Genomic DNA, 18225 nt, shown 5'->3' on the forward strand with positions numbered 1-18225 from the left:
TTGCTGAGTAATGACAACGGCACGAGGAGCTCGAACAGGTTGATGGCGTCATGTCCTCGCTGAATCACCATCATCTGAATAAGTTATCGAGACTCTGGTACATATGTCATCTGATTCCTGTACCAGCCCTCATTTATGTGAGTCACAGCATTCAAAGTGTTGATATGCATACACAAATCGTATTTAGCATTATAGTAAAATAAATAAACAAATACAAAACCCTGCAGCAGCACTTGATGAATGAGAGCAGAGATCTGTAAATGTCACCCAAGTGGCTCCACTGGTCATAAAGTTCTAGGATTGTTTTCAAATGTGATTTGCTTGTGAGTTAGGATGATGTAAAACACTTTTGTGACAGATACTATAAGTCTACCATTCCCACAGAGAATTTATATAATTCAGGAATACTTTGATCACTTTATTCATGATTGTAGGTTTAAATCTGCATATCCTATGTGTAAGGGAAAGTGCATGGCTTATGTACTTTTTTTTCCATTATTATTATTTTAAAAAGTTGTAGTACTGGCTAACTTGAGGCCTAGATGAAGCATTGTTGTTTGTAGGGCATGCTATTGTAGTTTTCATATAGCCCTGGGGCTCAAACTTAGACCTAATATATTTTTTAATTAACCAAGCAAACTTGCAATAAACTTGACAGATCACCCTGCATTTTTACTGTATGGAAATGAGCAGCTTTGAAATTTTGTTATTTTGTTTAATTGAGTAATGGTGATTTTGAGGCCACTTTGGGGTGGATTGAGTTTGTATTGTATTTATGGTATAGTTATCTGATTATGTTGAGATTATGTTAATATGTTAAACAGATGTGTAAATGAATGATTTCTGCTACAGGCTTTATACAAACATTTTCTAATCAGCCTAATTAATGATAGAAGGTTTTGTTGTTGATGTTGTAAATTGTATTAAAATCCAAATGCATCAGAAACATTTGAATGATCATATTACTTCTGGAAAAGTGGTCGTTTTAGATTCTGTGATTAGTAATTCAGCTGTACTATAATTTGTCTCTGAGTTAAATAATATAGTCCTTCAGTGACCAAAAAGTAATTTATATGATTCTCATTATGAGATCATTAAATAACTGCATGCATGCTAATTATAAAAGAATGAGAAAAATGTTGTTTAAAATAGTTTTAAACAATGCTTAACATCTCACACTGCAGGTTAGTGCTGTCACTGCTTGATATGTCATGTCTGCTACCTTCTAATAATTCCAGTTTAACATGGTTTAATGGTGTTGTGTAGTAGTCACTCGTGTTTGTGTGAGTGCATTGCTCAATGGAGCGAGCAAGAGAGGCCTGGTTTCCATAGCACAGAACCGACTGATGCAATGACTCTCGCTGTCTGAAAGCCCTTATGGGACTGACTCCTAGGGCAGGTGCTTATTTTATCTTCTGCTGCTCTCCCCTGATATGTCACTCCATTGTTTCCACGTACTGTGCAGAGTGCCACTTATGTCATGATGTTGAATGTAAAAGAAATATGAATTTGTGAGGGCTGTGTTTTATCCCTGAAGTAACTTATTGCTGTTCACATAAGGCAGAAATTTCCCTCAACTGCACAAACACCTGTTCAACATCATATGGATTTTGTGGTAAATCTGGGGTAGGTGTTTTCTTTACCTCAGTGTACACTATAATTGAGATGTCCTCCTATGGACCATCTGTCCTGTTGTTCTGATACAGATGGGCCTCGTTAACTCTGTCCACTAATAATCACGTTCTAAATGAGTCTGTAGATTAGGAGCCTTTCGGGGAATCAAGCAGAAGCTCGGAGCAATCTGTGGTCGGCTTTGCCTTTAATTTCTGTTGTTGTCTGCCTCACAGACCTGGTACATAGTAGTGTGAGGAGGAAAAAAAAATTATATATAAACTAAAACTAAACATTAAATATAAATAACTCTATACCCATGATTCTCAACTGGGTTGTAGGTCTGTTCAGCAGGTAAACATAATGCAAAATGCAACTATGTGATAAGATGTGTTCTTATCTTATACATTACTTTATTAAAAAATACACAAAAGCAAATCATGCATGCAGTCAGAACACACCTCTTCCATTATGTTTTAAATTTCTGATAGAAAATTCCTTTTAAATATATATATGGGTCATTATATACAGGTGCATCTCAATAAATTAGAATGTCGTGGAAAAGTTCAACTCATATTGTGAAACTCGTGTATTAAATAAATTCAATGCACACAGACTGAAGTAGTTTAAGTCTTTGGTTCTTTTAATTGTGATGATTTTTGGCTCACATTTAACAAAAACCCACCAATTCACTGTCCCACACAATTATAAAATAATTCATAAGACCAATAAAAAAAAAAAAAACATTTTTAGTGAATTGCTGGCCTTCTGGAACGTATGTTCATTTACTGTACATGTACTCAATACTTGGTAGGGGCTCCTTTTGCTTTAATTACTGCCTCAATTCGGCGTGGCATGGAGGTGATCAGTTTGTGGCACTGCTGAGGTGATATGGAAGCCCAGGTTTCTTTGACAGTGGCCTTCAGCTCATCTGCAATTTCTGGTCTCTTGTTTCTGATTTTCCTCTTGACAATACCCCATAGATTCTCTCTGGGGTTCAGGTCTGGTGAGTTTGCTGGCCAGTCAAGCACATCAACACCATGGTCATTTAACCAGCTTTTGGTGCTTTTTGGCAGTGTGGGCAGGTGCCAAATCCTGCTGGAAAAATTAAATCAGCATATTCAAAAACCTGGTCAGCAGAAGGAAGCATGAAGTGCTCCAAAATTTCTTGGTGCACGGGTGCAGTGACTTTGGTTTTCAAAAAACACAATGGACCAACACCAGCAGATGACATTGCACCCCAAATCATCACAGACTGTGGAAACTTAACACTGGACTTCAAGCAACTTGGGCTATGATCTTCTCCTCCCTTCCTCCAGACTCTAGGACCTTGGTTTCCAAATGAAATACAAAACCATCTGAAAAGACGACTTTGGACCATTGGGCAGCAGTCCAGTTCTTCTTCTCCTTAGCCCAGGTAAGATGCCTCTGATGTTGTCTGTGGTTCAGGAGTGGCTTAACAAGAAGAATATGACAACTGTACACATCTGTGTGTGATGGTTCTTGATGCCTTGACCCCAGCCTCAGTCCATTCCTTGTGAAGTTTATTCAAATTCTTGAATCGATTTTGCTTGACAATCCTCATAAGGCTGCGGTTCTCTCGGTTGGTTGTGCATCTTTTTCTTCCACACTTTTTCCTTCCACTCAACTTTCTGTTAACATGCTTGGATACAGCACTCTGTGAACAGCCAGCTTCTTTAGCAATGAATGTTTGTTTCTTACCCTCCTTGTGAAGGGTGTCAATGATTGTCTTCTGGACAACTGTTAGATCAGCAGTCTTCCCCATGATTGTGTAGCCTAGTGAACCAAACTGAGAGGCCATTTTGAAGGCTCAGGAAACCTTTGCAGGTGTTTTGAGTTGATTAGTTGATTGGCATGTCACCGTATTCCGATTTGTTGAGTGAAATTGGTGGGTTTTTGTTAAATGTGAGCCAAAAACATCACAATTAAAAGAACCAAAGACTTAAAGTACTTCAGTCTGTGTGCATTGAATTTATTTAATACACAAGTTTCACAATTTGAGTTGAATTACTGAAATAAATGAACTTTTCCATGACATTCTAATTTATTGAGATGCACCTGTATATGTGTATATATGTAAAGATGTTTATATTTAGTCCACAAGACAAAAAAAAAAAATAGCTGAAATTATTAAAATATGTACATGTGTGTGCATTTGTTTTTTTGTTTGTTTTTTGCATGTAAATGTTTGTAAATTTAACTGTCTGTACTGTTGTTTTGTGATGGTTGTTCATGAGTCCCTCAGTTAAACTGAGCACTGTTCTTCAGAAAAATACTTCATGTCCTGCAGAGTCTTCAGTTTTCCAGCATTTTTTGCATATTTGAACCCTTTCCAGCAGTCACTGTATAATTTTAAGATCCATCTTTTTACACTGAGGACAATTGAGGGAATTCCGCAGGACATGGAGGATTTTTCTGAAGAACAGCAGGCTATCACAAAACAAAATACAGTCGTGGATCATCCTGGTAACGACACTCAGTATTAAGAACCAAGGGTTCACAAACTTTTGAATTTGGTTATTTTAATAATTTCAGTTTTTTTTTGTTTTTTTTTTGTTCTTGTGGATTAAATTACTCAGAACAGTAAATAAAAAATAACATGCATTTTGTATGATCTCTCTTATTTTGTTAAAATTACTCACATTTTCACAGTTTCTGCAAGGGGTTCACAAACTTTCAAGTGGCACTGTATATATTTATATTTATTTATATATATATTTATTTTTATATATATATATATATATATATCAAGTGGCACTGTATATATTTTTCACGTGAATATACATTCACATTTTTTTTATGTTTGATGAGTTGTTTATTATTTTTTTTTGTTTGATGAGTCATTAAACAAAAAACCATATGAAATTATATGAGTACAAAAATAATATAATATGAATACATTTTTTTTCACAAACATTTTTTTTAAAACCATATGAAATTATATGAAACAAAAATTAATTTCTGAAAATTTGTATTGTTTTTTATACAATTATACTTAATCTTATATTAGTATGTATTATTTATTTATATTTATTTTATTATTTATAACATTATTTTAAATTTTATTTAATATTTGTTTTCTCTTTTATGATAAATTATAATGGTGCTGTATTATGAACTACTGTTCTAACATCTGATAGTCAGGGTTGTGTTAGTGGCAGGAAAGGCAAACGGTCATGAGCAGGTGGTACAAATATATGACCTTGGTTGTCAGTGCAAGTACACTCCTGTACATGGAGCTAGTGCTCTGTTCTGTTGAAGTGAGCTTTGCATGTTGGTTTGGTTACACACAGGGAATCAGAAAAGCATCAGTCAGGCACAGAGCGCTCAGACCAAACACCATGCACTTAGACAACCCATGCAAATGTTTTTGAATAGTAAAATAAAAGCGCAAGCTCTACTCCTCATAAAGTTTGCCTAAGCCTTTCACTTTCTGACCTCATTTCCTGTCTAAGCTTGAGTACTAGTGTGCATTTTTGGGAGGTATTGAAAGTCACACATTTAGAAAGAAAAGAATACATAACTAGACATTTCATCTTATTCTTTCTCTTTTTTTAGCTCACAGTATGTGTTTGACTTTGACAACGCTAATGGTTTTATGCAGATAATTGGTGAAATAAGGGCATTTCTTTATATACTAAATGGCCACACAATAGTGATTTGCTTGGGATGCAAATGTTAACTGAAGATTTGTGGAGGTTTATGCATCAGGAAGACACGCACCCACATACACGTCCGAGGGAATATTTGAATTTTAACAAGCGAATGGGAAATGCAGTTGGGGGATGGGCGGCCACCTCTGGGCGTGAGTCTTGCATGTCACCTGTTGACATATGACCCCAGTGTTTGCTTTGTCACTGATTTCTCTACATTTCTTCCTTTTTAAAGACATAAATTGGTATAAACAACTATTTTCAGTGCTAAAAAGGGATTGATAGTGATGCATGTAGTGTATTTTTAAATCAAAATAGGTTTTACTTCAGATTCATAAGGATACTCAGCCTGATAAATGTTGATTTGATACAGACTTTGGGCGAGCTCAGGGCTTCTCTGAGCCTTGTGTGTGAAGCTAATGACAGAGTTATGGAGCAGAGTCTACCACACTGCAGCAGTCTGTGTCTCTATAGACTTTGAAGTGTGTATTTGTGTGTGGTGTGTGTGTTTTTGTGCCTCAGGATACTGCGTCTGTCTCGCCCTACAGATGAATAGGACCTAAGCCCAGTGCAGTCAGCAGCTGCTTCCTTTGAACACACGGAAACAAAAAGGCTCTAAATCTGCTCTGCCTCTTTCATCTGAGTATTTGATACCCGTCTTCCTCACCTTACCGCCATTCAGTGTAAACCCGCCCCCCCCCACCCCACCCCTTGACACAGAGGTGTTCAGAGTCACTGCATGTATTTCATTGTGTAATTCTGTTTTATTTTACTTTTCTTGTATGTATGTGTGCAGCAAAAGAAAAGAGTTTTTTTTTATATATAAATGTCTGGAAAGTTTCTTCTAAAAGTTTTGGTTGTAGGAGCAACAGAATTTTTACTTCATTTCTGCAGATTTGACCTGAAATACTTATAATATTTTTCATATTTTCCAGTTCAAATGGGGGGGGGGGGGTTATAAATTCTTCACATACTTCTCTCTAAATTGAGAATTATGCCACTTTTCTTTTTTTTTTTTCTTCTTTTTTTTAAGAAGCTGCATCCTACATCCTTTTTATGTCATTAAATACCTCCCCTCCGCCGGTGACCTCAGACTCAGGGAGGGAATTAGTTCAAAACTAAAAATAGTACAAAAAAAGAAGCTTGTGTGATAACCTAAGTGGTGCATCCTGGGTGAGCCTGGCAGATTCCTGCTCAGCAAAGGCAGTTAGGAATTTTCAGTGCAGGATTCCTTGGCCGCGTGCAGCAGGGGCCCAGCACTGTACCAGGCAAAGGTTTCCACCAAACTATTCTTGCATAACCTCCGGTGATAACACTCGTGCATTCTTCAAACCAGCCACCCTAGACGCCCAACATCATTTCCCCCGCTTGAGTCCACGTGCACATGTGGTACACCCTCTCGTACAGATAGTAGCTAGGTTAGCTGAGTGGAAAACGGTTGTTAACATGTTCAGAAATTTCAGAGCAGTCACCATATAGCTTTCTGGATTTTTATGTATGTATTTTTGTAGTACGTTGTGGTCAAGTATCATGCGGCTAATGATCCAAGCTTGAAAGGCCTTGAGTTGGAGGGCTTCTTCTGAGGTAGGTCACCTGGTGTTAAGATTTAGAAAGTTCTCGAGGTGCTCAACAATATGTTAGTGCTTCCACTTTTTGCTGTCAATATTGCTGTCCATGGTTATCTTCTTTATTGTATCTCTTTGTTTCGTATTAGCAACCTTAAATCTTAAAGGATTCTTAAATCTTAAGTGAATCTTAAATGATTAAGTAAGGGATAATCAATGGCTAGCCGTGCATTAAACGATTTGAATGCACGATGTGGAAGCGAAGCGCGTCGGGTGGTTGCCTCCGCGAAGAGCATTCAAATTGTTTAATGCACAGCTAGCCATTGATTATCCCGCTTATGCCATGGTCACATATTAAAGATGTTAATAATATAATAATGATAAAAATGATGGTTATTTTCGTCAGTTACAATTGTTTGATGTTACTATGGTTACCAATGTTTATAGGACGCGCATTAATATAGAACGTGATTAAACTGACCTGGAACTACCTTAATCAACACCTGCCAGCCAATCAGAATCGAATATTCAGACAGACCATGGCATAAATGCATAAAATTAGTATTCCTCTGGTTAGTATTATCTCATTATTTATGCATACGTTTGAAAAAAAAAAATTATCCTGAAGATGGAAAATTTAATATAGAAAATGGTTTTAGTTTATCAGTTTTAATAATATAGAATTAATAAAAGCCAGTGGAACAGCCACCATTGTATAAATTTATTCTACTGCTTATGTAAATCCATGAAGTAGTTTTTCATAAACTGGAATTTTATGGTGCTGTTACGATATTCTTACACCTTGAGAACTTGCACCTGCTTGTGCTTTGCATCTGAACTGGTCATGTTGTTTTTGCTCACATGTGTTGATGAAACTGGACCAGAATGTCCTTTTAGTCTTTTGTCTATGTCATGTCTTTCTGCATTTAGGATGATTTCCCTTATTGTTCATGGAAAAATGTTTATTTCATTGCACAGACATCTGGTCATCTCTCTTTTTAATTTCAGATGCCCTTGTATGTTTCTTTTCAGTAATGCCACAGACCGTGCAATCCCAGCATACCATAGCCATGCCATCACAATTTTTACATTCAGAAATTTGTACCTCGATCAAATGTGATAGCATTTCTTTGATCTGATTTTTGTAATGATTTTAGTATGGGGAAATCCAGAATTGCCAACCCCCCCACTCCCCCCTCGTATAGGGATGTTGTTGGTCTGGCACGTTGTGAGATGTGTGTGTGTGCATGTATCATTAGATTATATGCTGTGCTATTGTGATAATTGTCAAATTGTCCTCATCCACATACAGCTGCTTGCTCATATGGAGAGCTTAAAAGCTATGTCAACAACATGTAGACACACCTTGTAAAGGTGGTCATAGCGGGGTTGTTCAACAGGAATTTGCTGTGTTGTTAGTGAAGATTATATTTGATTAGTGTACCAAGTCTATATTACTGTCATTAAAAACACAGTCTCAACCCTTGTGGTTTGGTTCCATAACATTCAGCCATAAAATTGCATGCAAAACATACTGATAAAACATTAATTAACCAATAACTGCACTGTGGATTGTTTGGATCATACTGCATTACTTGGAAATGAGATTGTTGAACTGTGGATTGTTTGGATCATAATGAATTAATTTGTTTATGTCAAGCATTTTAGTTTTCTCAAATGTCTAAGGTTTAAAGGTGCTGAAGAAGCTTGAATTTCTCTCTCTTTTTCTTTTTGTTGCATAAGCAGACTCTTTATTGACAGACTGGCCTGCTGGGCTGTATTTGTACAGCAATAAAACTAGCCAGCCCTCTGATAGTGCTGTGTTATTAACATGGGCAAATGTGTTGCAGTGTAGCTCTCCCGTAGAGACAGTATTTGGAGAATGGTCAGATGGTGCTTAGAACATTGGACTTTGATTCCTCACCATTCACAAAAAAATGATTTGCGTGATGTAAAGCAGGCGAACATAAAGTATGCCGTTTGGAAAATATACTTAAGAAAAGTGATAAAAATGATTTTGTGGTGCAGTAAATGCTACATAAAAACAAATGTAATTCCTGCATTAAATAATTTAGTTCAAGCAAGAATAATAAAAGTAAAATCTATATTAGTAGTAGGGTTAGGGTTAACTAATCCTCATTTTAAGCTTGTAGAAATTAAAATTTGAACTTATAAGTATATTTTACTTGGAATTGTTTATGTTTACAAGGATTCTTTAAGTAAATATCAAAGTTATGATCCTGTTTTTCCCATCATGCACCAGGGCATGAATAATTAAAAATGTTATGTTTTTCACTGTTTTCGAGTTGCATTTCCACTGTTTCATGGTTGCTTTTGAGGTTAGGTTTAGTAAATTACTATTTTGTGACATCTGACGTCCACTGATTGTTACCATCCTTTTGTATGGTGTACCAAGTATTGAGGTCTCTGTGTTCATTTGGGTAATAATTACATATTATGTGGACATATTATCTTAAAAAAAAAAGGTTAACAAGTTGTCTACTTGTTTATTTATGTTTATGTGGATCACACTTATAAATGCTAATTAATAGCTTGTTTTTTTTTCAGTGCTACATAGTTTGAGTTTATAAAGTTTATAAACCGTGACTAATTGAAATGTATTTAAGAATTGCAGATTTAACTTAAAATAATTAAGTAGAAATTACTCCTCAAACTCTAACTGGCCATAAACATTACATTTACTTATTTTCTTTGCTAATTTTACCTAACTTATTTAAGTAGATTTTACTTAATTCAATACTTAAATTTTACTTAAAATTTATGCATGCAAAAACTTGCAAAATAAAACTTAAGTTAATCTTATTTATTTATTTTTTCAGTGAACAGCACAAGAAGCACTCTGAATTTTTGCTTGTTGTTTTGTGTTGGTGAATGTGGATGAATACACTATTGGTAATATTTCTGTTTTGTGTGTGTGTGTGTGTGTGTGTGTGTGTGTGTGTGTGTGTGTGTGTGTATACATAACTCATACAGAATTTATAATTTACAGCTTACTGCTGGAGAAAAAGTACTTTGCACTAATTCCACTTCATGTTTTCAATAGGCACTGCAGTGATTTTCATCTTTCATTTGCTAAAGCTATTTCTGTGTGGACCGCTCAAGTTCAGAGACATCCATGCTAATTGGTTGCTCACCCATTTCCACTAAATTTTCCAAAGTTTCTTTCTTAGATCACATCTATAAATCACTTTTAATTGGGCCCGTCGGTTCCCTGCTCTTTTGAACTGTCTTAATCACAGGCTATAAAGGGCTGGTTGAGCTGTATGAATTTCCTACACATGAAAATGACTCATCCGGTATTCTTTTTAAAAACCCGAGGCATGCTTAAGCTTTGCAGTAGTATAATCCGTATGTAAATCAAGTTTGCCTTGGAGAGATTTTGTATGTTACATTCATCACATACACATAAGATTCAAAGGCACTCCCCTGCGATGTTGGTTGATTTGATTCATCAGTGACTCATGCAGAGATTCATTATAACAGTCATTTATACAACAGATTTGGAGGCTGATCTGAATGGCATCAGAAAATAGTGGGAAAATTTGATTCACCTGTAATGAGAATCCATGTGTCAGGAGTTGTTTCTCACTGCTGTGAATATTGCTATCACCCAGAGGAAAGCAGCAGCACCTCTTGGGATTTCCCTCCATGCTCTGAGATCCAGCCCTGATTAAAGAGATCACCTTTTTTGATGTCATTACAAATTCTGTTCACAGAAAAATGATAAAGGCATGTCACATACTCCTGAAAATATCTAAGGGGTTTCAAGAACAAGGATGCGTTCAAGATATTCATCACTTTCATTTGGAAACTGTCTCAGACACCTGCCTTAGTGTGGATTAATGATGATCTCTTACGTTTTCGCAATTTCTGGTACTTGAAATCCTTCAAAATCGCATTTTGCCATTTTATTCTCAACTTTGATATGTCTGTGAGCATCTTTTGATCTGGGTAGGATTGATAAAACATAACTGTGGCCCGTTCATCCAGCGTCCTCCATGGTAACAGGTCCAGAGGGGCCTCTGGATGAGTCTGTCTCCCCATGATCAGAGCTCCCTGTGGGCAGACGGTCTCACAAACAGATCTTGCATCATTATCAGCCCTTCTGTTGCTCTTCCATCTGTGCCCACAATCTCTTTTCAAGTTGAAACAAAGCGTAAAGGAACATGGACGTTTGTGACATTGACATTCACATGAACCCTGAAATCCGATTGATCCCTTATCATTATAAATGGAGATCCGCATGCAGGATCAATGAGCAGAATGGGCTCTGATGTTGTCCACAATGTTCTGTAATAATGTAATAAGCAAACACTCTCTTTAAAGGATTGTGCCTGCAGGTGTGTAATAGTAGGAGTTGTTGTAATGTCTGCTCATAGCATCGGCTCCTGAAAAGCATACATTGCCTTACAATGCATTGTGTGTCTAAAAGCTGAGCGAGCAGACGAGGCTTTTAGCCGAAACAATGGAAGAAGAGACCTGTGGGACAACAGCCAGTCTCGTTTTCCAAACAAACTCCTTCGCTCTTGTTTTTCCCTCATTATGTTAGTTGACATAAAACAGGCCCAGCACAGGTGTGTTTGATGGTCTGTTGAGGGTCATACCGGGAAAGAGAGGCTTTTTGTTGGATGTGTGTGTGCAGAGTCAATATAATATGGACTAAGGTTGCTTTGAATCTAAATGGGATTTTTTTTTTTTTTTATCTGATATTGATTTGACATTTAACCAGTGTATTGCAGTTCACAGGAAGAGAGAGCCTAGACTGTTTTGGTCTTGTGTGTTTGAGTCTAAAGACAAATTCTGCATTATTGTGGCATCGTTTAGTAAATAAACCCCCCAAAATTTGGGTTGGTAGGTTGTTTTTTACTGTTTTTGAAAGAAGTATTTTATCTTCACCATGGCTGCGATTATTAGATCTTCTTTATGCTTATTGCTACCATTCAAACATCAGGACAAAAATTACATGGAATTTGTGATATCAGATGCTTGAAATTATATTTATGCCGGAAGTCTGCTAATCTGTCTGCTTCAGTAAACTGTCAACTTGTGAACCAATTTTGATGAATATCCATTTGGATGGAGAGAAGCGCTTCCGTTTCTGTTTCATCTGTCCAATATGACAACATTTCTTTCGTAACGTTGATCACAGACACAACGAAATGAGGCAGAATAATTGCATCAGCTCCTTCAGAACTTTGCATTTGCCTCAAACACTTTTGACTGCAGTGGATCATATCCTTGTACATGCTCAACTAATAATACGTGTGAAAGAGTTGTACTGGTTGAATAAACTAATGCTGACGTTAATGATAAACTCTCATGCCCTTTTTCCTGAAATATTTGTAGTCATTTTGTCATTTTTGAATGAGTGGTCAAGCAGGGGCCAGTTTGATGTGTTAACCAGTATGTTGTGGTGAATCAGACAGTGCATCATTTATTGGTAGGTCTGACTCTTTTCCCTTCACCTATGGCAACTGCTCCTCGGGGACACACAGACGGACTCAGTGACACACAATGCACTACACCCACGGTCCCCGGAGGCCAATTACCCAATGAAGGTAATGCGTGGCAAGTCAGAGCAAGGCTGTGGTTGCTTATTCGTTTATGCCTCCCCTCAAACCTCCATCCCCTGGTGAATTTCCACAGGTGAAGAAGCTTTTCTAGATGCAGGAAGGGAAGTTACACTCAAACTGTGATTTGTGACATTATGGTAGGTTTTGTTTTCATAGCAGGTTTATATTATGAACGGTGTAAAAAAAAATAGATTTAATGAAACAAGAGTCCATCTGGACTAAGCTCTCATTTCCTGCTAAGGCAACACACACAACTCTATAATTACACAGGAGTCGGCCTGACCAAAAAACAAAAGCAAAGCAAATAGAGCGAGAGACACAAAGAGATAAAAATAACATACAACAGGTGTTGATATACATGGACGGGTAAAATACACAATCACTGTGCAGCACTGCGCTTTTTCATATTAGTTTTATTCATGCTACCTATTGTCATGACAGGTTGCGGCTGAACCCCTTAAATGACTGTAAAACATGTCAAAAAGAACTTTACAGCTTTATACTAAATCATCTGATATTATGCTAAATGTCTGCTTTAAATCATCAAAGGCCCCATTTACATTCATTTTAAGTGCCTTACCATAACTTCTAGGTGTTTTTTTTTTTTGTTTGTTTTTTTTTTGCTTGTACCAGTGTTATTTTAATATTATTTCTATTACAAATTTTTTTTGAATTAGCATTTATTTTTATATTTTCAGTTTTAATTTGAATCTATGTTCCTTTGTCATTTTCATTTCTATTTTGCTTTATTTCAGTTTTAGTAATTTTATTGAAACATAACTAATTTCAGTTACCATGGCAGTTACCATACATTTTTCATGTAATATTTGTATTTTATTTTTATTTCTTTATTTCTTTATTTATTAGTTAAGAATACCAAAATTTAGTTCAGTTGTCCTGAACATGGAATGTTTGATTGGTATAAGTGAGATATTCAAGTTATATTAAGAGATTGAAAGAAGTTAAACCAAGTGACTCTGTGGAGTCATTTGTTTGCCTTCAGTGAGGAGTGGCTCATCCCCAGTGTTCATTCTGGTTCCTAAATGCAAACCAATATGGAAAACAGCACATCACTATACATTTACATTGTTTATGTTCATCTGCTGTTGATCAGGCACAGAACATACATAAGTAAATAAGTGTATGCGCTTCTTCCAACGCTTACATTTTACTATGGGAAATGATTGATGAGCAGTAGAAAAAGTATGAAATGGAGCACAGATGAGCATATCAACGTGATTGCTCTCTTCTTGTCGAGGGGCAGTGCCTGCAGCCTGTGGCATGGATCTCCTGCAAAGGGAGCTTATGTCTCTCCTCTCCGCTAGCCTTGCGTGACAGCCATGGCTGATATCTATCTCTACCCAAATGAGTTTTGGTTGTGCCTGGCCAGTTCACTCTCAAACCTCATTTGGAATGCAAATGAAAGAATGCTAAACAAAGCAAACCTTTTAGACAGGCCAATTTCCTTCCAGTCACACCGGGGGGCCTCTGCCACTGGACAGCCAGGGGAGAGAAGCACTGAGCAGTCGGCCGCTTAATGGATACGGCCCTTTGTCCCCATTTACTTTAGTGCAGCACTTCTCTGCTCTGCTGATCAAGAAATACTGTATCAGAGGGAACATCGTATGCTAGTCAATGAGTAACTAGTTACATTCAATATTTTTTTCTTTCAATGAATTTCTGGTAACAGTACTTTGCATTTGTAGTTGCATCTAAAAAAATATATAATAATTTATATTTTGCATGTAGCGTGGCATGTTCATTTTAGTTATTCATTTTATTTTTAATATACAGTGAAAACTAGAAATCTGAGACCACTATTAAAAATGCTTCTATTTAGCTTTTTTTTTTATTATTTAATGCAATTTTGAATTATAAATCTTATCAATATAGCAGTTTGAGTGAAAATGTTAAATTCAATTTAATTTGATTTGTTTTTTTTTATTCTGCAAGTTTGTGCAGATCCTAATGATCATGTTCTCCAGCATGATTTAAGAATGATCTAAAGAGCATCTTTCACCCGTGCAATAGTGCAAACTCTTAAATATGTCATAAAATTAACCGCATTGTGTTTCTCACAAGTAAAAGTTTTATGTTTTTAGTTCTGATTGGTGTGAAGAGATTAATGTATCCTTGGCAAAGGTAAGGCAGGTCAACATGGTCCACACCTTGAAGTATCGGGTTATCATGGGAAAAACCTCAGTCTTTTGTTCTGACATGATGCTCACAGACAATCAGTGATGGCTGAGGAGTCACTTGCCCATTAAAACCCCCTTAACAACATCATTAAGATGTGCTCCTTTGTGCCCCTGACAGTTCCTATGGTGGTAATGCTCTCATTATCCATTATATGATTACCTGAAAGACAAGTCTGCTCATAGTCATGCAGTTGATTATGTAGGTCATGATAATATAATATAATATCTAGTGTTTTTATCTTTGCTTGTGTTTTTTTATATAAATTAGGTATAAATGTTAGTTTGCACAGCTGAAAATTTCCCACAAACTTCCCAAAAATCACATTTCTTTTAGAGAAAATGCTATGAATTCTCACAAGAATGGGACCATATCTGCCCATTAAGATAACTTTTCCTGACGTTCGTTGACATTTGTCAGACATAGGATTAGTATCAAGTCATCCTGTATTGTTTAAACTAATCCAGCTATTACGTTGGGCCCCTGTGTAGTCGGGGCCACAAGCCTGCAGTAGACGGTGGATTAGAGTAGATGCCTCAAGGCCTGATAACACACAGCTACAACCCTGAGTTTACCTGTGTCCCCTCAGCTCATAATGTCTAACTCGTTGGTGTGTTTTATATGACAGAGGTTACAGTTCAGATGGGTGTGGGAATATGAAAAGGGCAAAGGGCAGTTGCTCCTTAGTTTTACTTCTGTGATTGTACAGGCCATGTTTTCTTGTATGTAATTTCTCTCTGGTTTTCTGAATCAGGCGAGTGTTTTAGAATAGACATGAATGGAGTATTTCTGTTGAAATCGGAAAAGAATGTGCAATCATGTAAAACTGGAGATGACATCATAAACAAAAAGCAGGTTGGGCGGGGGCAGGTGGTAGGAGAGGGCTCTCCGGGGCGGGACTGACCTATCATGGAGTTTGGGACACACCTGCAAGCGCTAGAGGCTAAGGAGATTGGCTGCGGCATGAAAATTACACCTGTGGGGGTGGAGGGGGCCTGTTACATGTAAAGCAAGCTCTTTACAAATTCTGTCTCTCTTCTCAAAGAGGTTAAACAGGTAGCATCACCTCGAGCTCCCGGCGAAGAGCGTCTTCGTGGAGACAAAGACTCACCTGATTTGTGACTCGTTCGTTTCTACGCCCAGCATCGTGTTGGGAATCCAAATTCCCATCTAAAGATGGTCTCCTTCCTGGCTTTCGGGTTGCAGAAATCTAAAGGGCGTCGTTCAGCCGAAGAGAGAAGAGAAGGACGTGCTTGTAAATCGGCGAAACTGACGCGGTGTGGTGTGTCTGGTATCTAGTGGATCGGTTCGAGGATGGAACGGGTAACTTTTTTTCAACTAACATTATTCATGTCTTTTTGTATTGCGTGGTTTGCTCGAGTTTATGTTTGCGCTCGTTGTCCCCACCCTTAGTTTTGTTCCTGTTTGCAAACAGACCATGTCATGGTAGCCACATAGTGGTATTTACAGTTTGTACAGTACAAAGTAAAGAACTCATAAGTGACACAGAACAGGAAGGGGATGTTTTTTAAAGTTGGTTGGGGCTCTGATAATCTGTATCAGATTCTAATCCATTTAAATAGAAAGAAAAGGGGAACACAATAGACACAAACCGTCATTCCTTGACTGGATAGACCAGTTTGGGCAGGTAGAGGCAAACCGCCAGACTTGTCAAAGGGGATAAAGAGGGGGCTTAGGAGCCCTCTCTACTTTTGCTGAAAATAAAGCTTTAGAAGGACGCTCGCTGATGGTTAATGACTCACGAAAAGGCCTTTGTTGATAAAGAAGGGTGTTGTGAATTATTTCTAATTATTAAAAACATTTTCATATTTTAAAGTGGAAAAATAGCAGCATTTAGTTTGTATTTTCTTCATTCTATAAGCATGTGAAGATTCATAGCATTTGCTCACCTGACTGCTTGTAGTAAGACTTGTCTTTGCGTGTTTTTTGGCATGATTTCAGAGGAAGCGAGACGATGATTACTGTTTTGTCAGCTTCTGATGCGAAACGCAAACAAGTGTCTATTAGCTTATATGCACTAAGCTGCCGTCTGCTCTTTTATCCTTCTTTTTTGATAGTCACGATCGCTGCTTTAGATTAATAATAACTCTTCTCTTGACGTGACACAGTTTTGATATCGCATCTGAAGGCAGGCTTATGTCATCCTTTCATTTCTTTATTGTTGATAAATGCGTTTTAAAACTTGTCTGCCATGGAAAGAAAATGTCGGCTAGGCAGCACAATGGATGCACAGTGAGGTGGAGGGTTTTGATTGGTGGGTGGAGGAAAATGAGTCTGTTTCATTCCGTCGTCTGAATGAGTCGTTTGTCACAGTTCTATAACCCAGCCGAAGCATTATGAGAGTTAAGCTCTCCCCGGGACAATGTGGAAAGGTAACAGATCTCCATGTTTGGAGGCCGATGAAGCCTTTATCACAGAGCCGTTAGTGCTGGAAGCGGGCAGGGGTTCGTGCCGTAGTGTTTGTTCCTCCGTGTGAGGGAAGAAAATGGCGTATTAATTACCGTGCGCAGGTGAGAGGTCACGGAAGTGCGGCACATTGAACTTGTGTACTTAAGAGCAGCAATCTGCCTCAGTGCACATTAAGCGTGTTCATGGAACACCGTCTATAAGCAGCTGTGCATTTTTTTAGGTATTTTCATTTTTTTAGGTATTTTCATTTTTTTTTAGCATTTTTTTATTTTTTCTTAATTCATTTTTTTTTTTTTTTTTTTTTTTTTTTTTTATTAGCATAATTATTCTGAAAGATTAAAAGGGATTCTTTGGAAATTCTGGAAAAAGTACCACACATGCTGCATATGCAAATAACCCATATCCATTTCCTATTCCTATCAGGAAGAATTATTTTGAGCAAGCAAATATACTAGTTTTGCATGACCTTAGGGTGAATATAAGCTCAGAAACCAGGGAATATATCGACTGCTTATTTCTGCATTGTAGGAAACAACCCTTCCATTTAAACCTGAAGCGCAATTAGAGTCGTCGGAGCGAGGCCCACCTTTAAGTAAGGTTTAGGGTTTCCTCATCTTTGTTCTTCGCAAACTATTGATTAAGGCCAAGCCTAGTTTACCCCTCAGGTTGTCCATTTCAGCATGGAGTCACATTCCAACCAGGAGGGCAGGGTTACCTGATCACACCTCACTCTCAACTCAGAGACCCGTGCAGACAGCCAGGAAAGGTTAAACCTGCACCTGACGGCAGCTGAAATGTGAGGGAAACAGAGAGAAAAACAGAACAAGGGAGACCTATTCTCACAAACGGACATTGACGATAGACGAGAACCATCAAGTATGTGCTTAAAAAGTTTTCTGCTTCTGATTTATTCTTTTTCCCCCTCTCTCTGTTCTTCTCTTCCTCTGTTTCTTTCTTTCTCAGAAGGCCTGCTGCACTGGTTTATAATGCTGATGATTAACCAAATAGAGGCTGCGGTCTGGGAGAGCAGGTCTGCTTGGGCTTTTCATTTCATGGGTCCTGACTGAGCAAGGGGAAGCTGAAGCCTTTTCAAGCACTTGCTGGAAATTTGAGATTTTTTTGTCTTTCTTTCCCCCCTTACTTGCTTTTTTTGTT

The 18225-nt window shown here is 37.5% G+C and overlaps 1 protein-coding gene across 1 annotated transcript in view; it reads left to right on the plus strand.

Moving 5' to 3' along the window:
- LOC109085208 overlaps positions 1 to 18225 on the plus strand; it is a 42408-nt gene continuing 24183 nt past the window's right edge. Inside the window, exon 1 of the mRNA XM_042750675.1 lies at positions 1 to 137. The gene's annotated coding sequence lies outside the window, so the exon portion shown is untranslated. The remainder of the gene's footprint in view (positions 138 to 18225) is intronic.

The sequence above is a fragment of the Cyprinus carpio genome, chromosome B23 (genome assembly GCF_018340385.1).
Source record: "Cyprinus carpio isolate SPL01 chromosome B23, ASM1834038v1, whole genome shotgun sequence".
Taxonomy (NCBI): Eukaryota; Metazoa; Chordata; class Actinopteri; order Cypriniformes; family Cyprinidae; genus Cyprinus; species Cyprinus carpio.